Source organism: Zea mays, chromosome 2, assembly GCF_902167145.1.
Source record: "Zea mays cultivar B73 chromosome 2, Zm-B73-REFERENCE-NAM-5.0, whole genome shotgun sequence".
NCBI classification, from domain to species: domain Eukaryota; kingdom Viridiplantae; phylum Streptophyta; class Magnoliopsida; order Poales; family Poaceae; genus Zea; species Zea mays.
This window is the reverse complement of record NC_050097.1, coordinates 129809478-129815477: the sequence shown is the minus strand read 5'-3', so window position 1 is coordinate 129815477 and position 6000 is coordinate 129809478.

The following is a 6000-nucleotide window of genomic DNA, read 5'->3' as shown; positions in this document are numbered from 1 at the left end:
TCCCCCTTTTTGGTGATTTATGCCAACACAACATAAAGTAGATAGAACAAGTGCAAAATCACTTCAAATAAAAACTCAAATTGGTTTTGATTCAATTTTGGCATATATGGATCATCCTTTGCCACCACTTGGTTTGTTTTTGCAAATCAAACTCAAATCTCTATTTCTATGTCAAACACACATGTTGAGGCATAAAGAGAGTCATTCCAAAAGAAATTGATCAAGGATTTCAAAAACTCCCCCTATTTCCCATAATCACCACTTCTCCCCACAAGAAGTCAACTTTTGACAATAGAGACAATAAGAGACAATAAAAGCTTTTGACAAAACAAAAACTCACAAAAACTCTATTCTACTATTTTCAAAATCTCTCAAGTGGTAGCTGATCCATTTATTACTTTGGCCTTTATTTTCTCCCCCTTTGGCATCAAGCACCAAAACGGGATTAATCTTGGCCTGTTAACCCCATTGCCTCACCAAAGTCTTCAATTAAGAGCAAATGGCAATAAGATTTCATGAGATGAACTTGGAATTAGTTACCCTCTCATCGGAGTGCAGTGGAAGTCTTTCATGGTCCAAGTCCACCTTTTCCCTTTCAATCCTCCTTCGAGACTAAATCATCAAACTCAAGCACATGGTTAGTCTCAAAGGGTCAAGTTGTAACACATCTCCCCCTACACATGTGCATCACTTTGCAACGGACTTGTGAGGTCCAGGGAGTGTTTGTACAACTTGAGCACCATAATAAGCAACAAAATGCAAAAAGGAACATGATCAAAAGCATAAGTACATGTATGCTACAATTCAATCCAGGTTCCGCGAATCTATGACATTTAGCTCACTACGCAACCTGCAAAAGGTCTTCTCATCTAGAGGCTTAGTGAAGATATCGGCTAGCTGGTTCTCGGTGCTAACATGAAACACTTCGATATCTCCCTTTTGCTGGTGGTCTCTCAAAAAGTGATGCCGGATGTCTATGTGCTTTGTGCGGCTGTGTTCAACAGGATTTTCCGCCATGCGGATAGCACTCTCATTATCACATAGGAGTGGGACTTTGCTCAGATTGTAGCCAAAGTCCCTGAGGGTTTGCCTCATCCAAAGTAGTTGCGCGCAACACTGACCTGCGGCAACGTACTCGGCCTCAGCGGTGGATAGGGCAACGGATGTTTGTTTCTTAGAGTTCCATGACACCAGGGACCTTCCTAAGAATTGGCACGTCCCCGATGTACTCTTCCTATCGACCTTACATCCAGCATAGTCGGAGTCTGAGTATCCAACTAAGTCAAAGGTAGACCCCTTTGGATACCAGAGCCCGAAGCAAGGCGTAGCAACCAAATATCTAAGAATTCGCTTCACCGCCACTAAGTGACATTCCTTCGGATCGGATTGAAATCTAGCACACATGCATACGCTAAGCATAATGTCCGGTCTACTAGCACATAAGTAAAGCAAAGAACCTATCATTGACCGGTATGCTTTTTGATCAACGGACTTACCTCCTTTGTTGAGGTCGGTGTGTCCGTCGGTCCCCATCGGAGTCTTTGCGGGCTTGGCGTCCTTCATCCCAAACCGCTTTAGCAGATCTTGCGTGTACTTCGTTTGGGAGATGAAGGTGCCGTCCTTGAGTTGCTTCACTTGGAACCCAAGGAAGTAGTTCAACTCGCCCATCATCGACATCTCGAATTTCTGCGTCATCACCCTGCTAAACTCTTCACAAGACTTTTGGTTAGTAGAACCAAATATTATGTCATCGACATAAATTTGGCACACAAACAAATCACCATCACATGTCTTTGTAAAAAGAGTTGGATCGGCCTTCCCAACCTCGAAAGCATTAGCAATTAAAAAGTCTCTAAGGCATTCATACCATGCTCTTGGGGCTTGCTTAAGTCCATAGAGCGCCTTAGAGAGCTTACACACGTGGTTGGGGTACCGTTCATCCTCGAAGCCAGGGGGTTGCTCCACGTACACTTCCTCCTTGATTGGCCCGTTGAGGAAAGCGCTCTTCACATCCATTTGGTACAACCTGAAAGAATGGTGAGCGGCATATGCTAGCAAGATACGAATGGACTCTAGCCTAGCCACAGGAGCGAAAGTCTCCTCAAAGTCCAAACCTGCGACTTGGGCATAACCTTTTGCCACAAGTCGAGCCTTGTTCCTCGTCACCACCCCGTGCTCGTCCTGTTTGTTGCGGAACACCCACTTGGTTCCCACAACATTTTGCTTCGGACGAGGCACCAGTGTCCAAACTTCATTGCGCTTGAAGTTGTTGAGCTCCTCCTGCATGGCCAATACCCAATCCGGATCTAGCAAGGCCTCCTCTACCCTGAAAGGCTCAATAGAAGAGACAAAGGAGTAATGCTCACAAAAATTAACTAATCGAGATCGAGTAGTTACTCCCTTGCTAATGTCACCCAGAATTTGATCGACGGGATGATCCCTTTGAATCATCGCTCGAACTTGGGTTGGAGGTGCCGGTTGTGCTTCTTCCTCCACCACTTGATCATCTTGTGCTCCCCCTTGATCAAGCGCCTCCACTTGAGGTACCTGTTCGTCATCTTCGGTTGGGGGACGCACCATAGTTGAGGAAGAAGGTTGATCTCGTTTATCTTGTTCCTGTGGCCGTACTTCTCCAATCGCCATGGTCCGTATAGCGGCCGTCGGAACATCTTCTTCATCTACATCATCACAATCAACAACTTGCTCTCTTGAAGAGCCATTAGTCTCATCAAATACAACGTCGCTAGAGACTTCAACCAAACCCGATGATTTGTTGAAGACTCTATACGCCTTTGTATTTGAGTCATAACCTAACAAAAATCCTTCTACAGCTTTGGGAGCAAACTTAGAATTTCTACCCTTCTTCACTAGAATGTAGCATTTACTCCCAAATACACGAAAGTACGATACATTGGGTTTGTTACCGGTTAGTAGCTCATACGACGTCTTCTTGAGGAGGCGATGAAGGTAGACCCTGTTGATGGCGTGGCAAGCAGTGTTGACGGCTTCCGTCCAAAAGCACTCGGGGGTCTTGAACTCTCCTAGCATCGTCCTCGCCATATCGATGAGCGTCCTGTTCTTCCTCTCTACCACACCATTTTGCTGTGGTGTGTAGGGAGCGGAGAACTCGTGCTTGATCCCTTCCTCTTCAAGGAACTCCTCCACTTGAAGGTTCTTGAACTCGGATCCGTTGTCGCTCCTTATCTTCTTCACTTTGAGCTCAAACTCATTTTGAGCTCTCCTGAGGAAGCGTTTGAGAGTCCCTTGGGTTTCGGACTTTTCCTGCAAAAAGAACACCCAAGTGAAGCGGGAAAAGTCATCAACAATAACTAAACCATACTTACTTCCTCCTATGCTCAGATAGGCGACGGGTCCAAAAAGGTCCATATGCAGCATCTCCAAGGGTCTTGATGTCGTCATCACATTTTTGGTGTGATGCGAGCCTCCCACCTGTTTCCCTGCTTGACAAGCTGCACAAGGTCTATCTTTTTCGAATTGAACATTAGTTAGACCTATCACGTGTTCTCCCTTTAGAAGCTTGTGAAGGTTCTTCATCCCCACATGTGCTAAGCGGCGATGCCACAGCCAGCCCATGCTAGTCTTAGCTATTAAGCATGCATCTAGACCGGCCTCTTCTTTTGCAAAATCTACTAAATAAAGTTTGCCGTCTAATACACCCTTAAAAGCTAGTGAACCATCACTTCTTCTAAAGACAGACACATCTACATTTGTAAATAGACAGTTATATCCCATATTGCATAATTGACTCACATGTAGCAGATTATATCCAAGAGACTCAACTAAAAACACATTAGATATGGAGTGCTCATTAGAAATTGCAATTTTACCTAAACCTTTTACCTTGCCTTGATTCCCATCACCGAATATAATTGAATCTTGGGAATCTTTATTCTTGACGTAGGAGGTGAACATCTTCTTCTCCCCCGTCATATGGTTTGTGCATCCGCTGTCGATAATCCAGCTTGAACCCCCGGATGCATAAACCTGCAAGGCAAATTTAGGCTTGGGACTTAGGTACCCAACTCTTGTTGGGTCCTACAAGGTTAGTCACAATTTCCTTAGGGACCCAAATGCAAGTTTTATCACCTTTGCATTTTGCCCCTAACTTCCTAGCAATTACTTTTCTATCCTTTCTACAAATTGCAAATGAAGCATTCAAAGCACAATAAATTGTAGAGGGTTCATTCACTACTTTTCTATGAACATTTGCAACATTTCTTTTAGGAACAACATTTCTCCTAGTAACATTTCTATCATACACATAAGAAGAACTAGGAGCAAACATGGCATGAGAATCATAAACATATGAATCAAAAGCATCATAACTTCTATTTCTAGTTTGTCTTTTATCATGATACAAAAAGGCATGGTTCCTTTTAGCACTAGTAGCCATAGGGGCCTTCCCTTTCTCCTTGGCGGGAATGGGAGCCTTATGGCTTGTTAAGTTCTTGGCTTCCCTCTTGAAGCCAAGTCCATCCTTAATTGAGGGGTGTCTACCAACCGTGTAGGCATCCCTAGCAAATTTTAGTTTTTCAAAATCACTTTTGCTAGTCTTAAGTTGAGCATTAAGACTAGCCACTTCATCACTCAATTTTGAAATGGAAACTAAGTGTTCACTACAGGCATTAATATCAACATCCTTACACCTAGTGCAAATTTCAACATGTTCAACACAAGAGTTGGATTTTTGTGCTTTTACTAGTTTAGCATTTAAATCATCGTTTATGCTCTTTAAGTTAGAAATAGAATCATGGCATGTTGACACTTCACAGGCAAGCATTTCATTCCTCTTAATTTCTAATGCAAGGGATTTTTGAGCCTCTACAAACTTATCATGTTCTTCATACAACAAATCCTCTTGCTTTTCTAAAAGTATATTCTTTTCATTCAAGGCATCAATTAATTCATTAATTTTGTCTATCTTAGATCTATCTAAGCCCTTGAACAAACATGAATAATCTACTTCATCCTCATCACTAGATTCGTTCTCACTTGAAGAAGCATAGGTAGAGTTGCGAGTACATACCTTCTTCTCCTTTGCCATAAGGCATGTGTGACGCTCGTTGGGGAAGAGGGTTGATTTGTTGAAGGCGGTGGCGGCGAGTCCTTCATTGTCGGAGTCGGAAGAGGAGCAATCCGAGTCCCACTCCTTGCCTAGATGCGCCTCGCCCTTTGCCTTCTTGTAATGCTTCTTCTTTTCCCTCTTGTTTCCCTTTTCCTGATCACTATCATTATCGGGGCAGTTAGCGATAAAATGACCAATCTTACCGCACTTGAAGCATGAGCGCTTTCCCTTCGTCTTGGTCTTGCTTGGCTACCCCTTGTGACCCTTTAGCACCGTCTTGAAGCGTTTGATGATGAGAGCCATCTCTTCATCATTAAGTCCGACCGCCTCAATTTGTGCCACCTTGCTAGGTAGCGCCTCCTTACTTCTTGATGCTTTGAGAGCAAAAGGTTGTGGTTCGTTGATCGGTCCATTCAAGGCGTCGTCCACGTATCTTGCCTCCTTGATCATCATTCGCCCGCTGACGAATTTTCCTAAGACTTCTTCGGGTGACATTTTGGTGTACCTGGGATTCTCACGAATATTATTCACCAAATGAGGATCAAGAACGGTAAAGGACCTTAGCATTAGTCAGACGACGTCGTGGTCCGTCCATCGCGTGCTTCCGTAGCTCCTTATTTTGTTGATAAGGGTCTTGAGCCGGTTGTATGTTTGAGTTGGCTCCTCGCCCCTTATCATCGCGAACCGTCCAAGCTCGCCCTCCACCAACTCCATTTTGGTGAGCAAGGTAGCGTCATTTCCCTCATGAGAGATCTTGAGGGTATCCCAGATTTGCTTGGCGTTATCCAAGCCACTCACTTTGTTATATTCATCACTGCACAATGAAGCTAGAAGAACAGTAGTAGCTTGTGCATTCTTATGGATTTGCTCATTAATGAATATAGGACTATCTGAACTATTAAAGTGCATTCCAC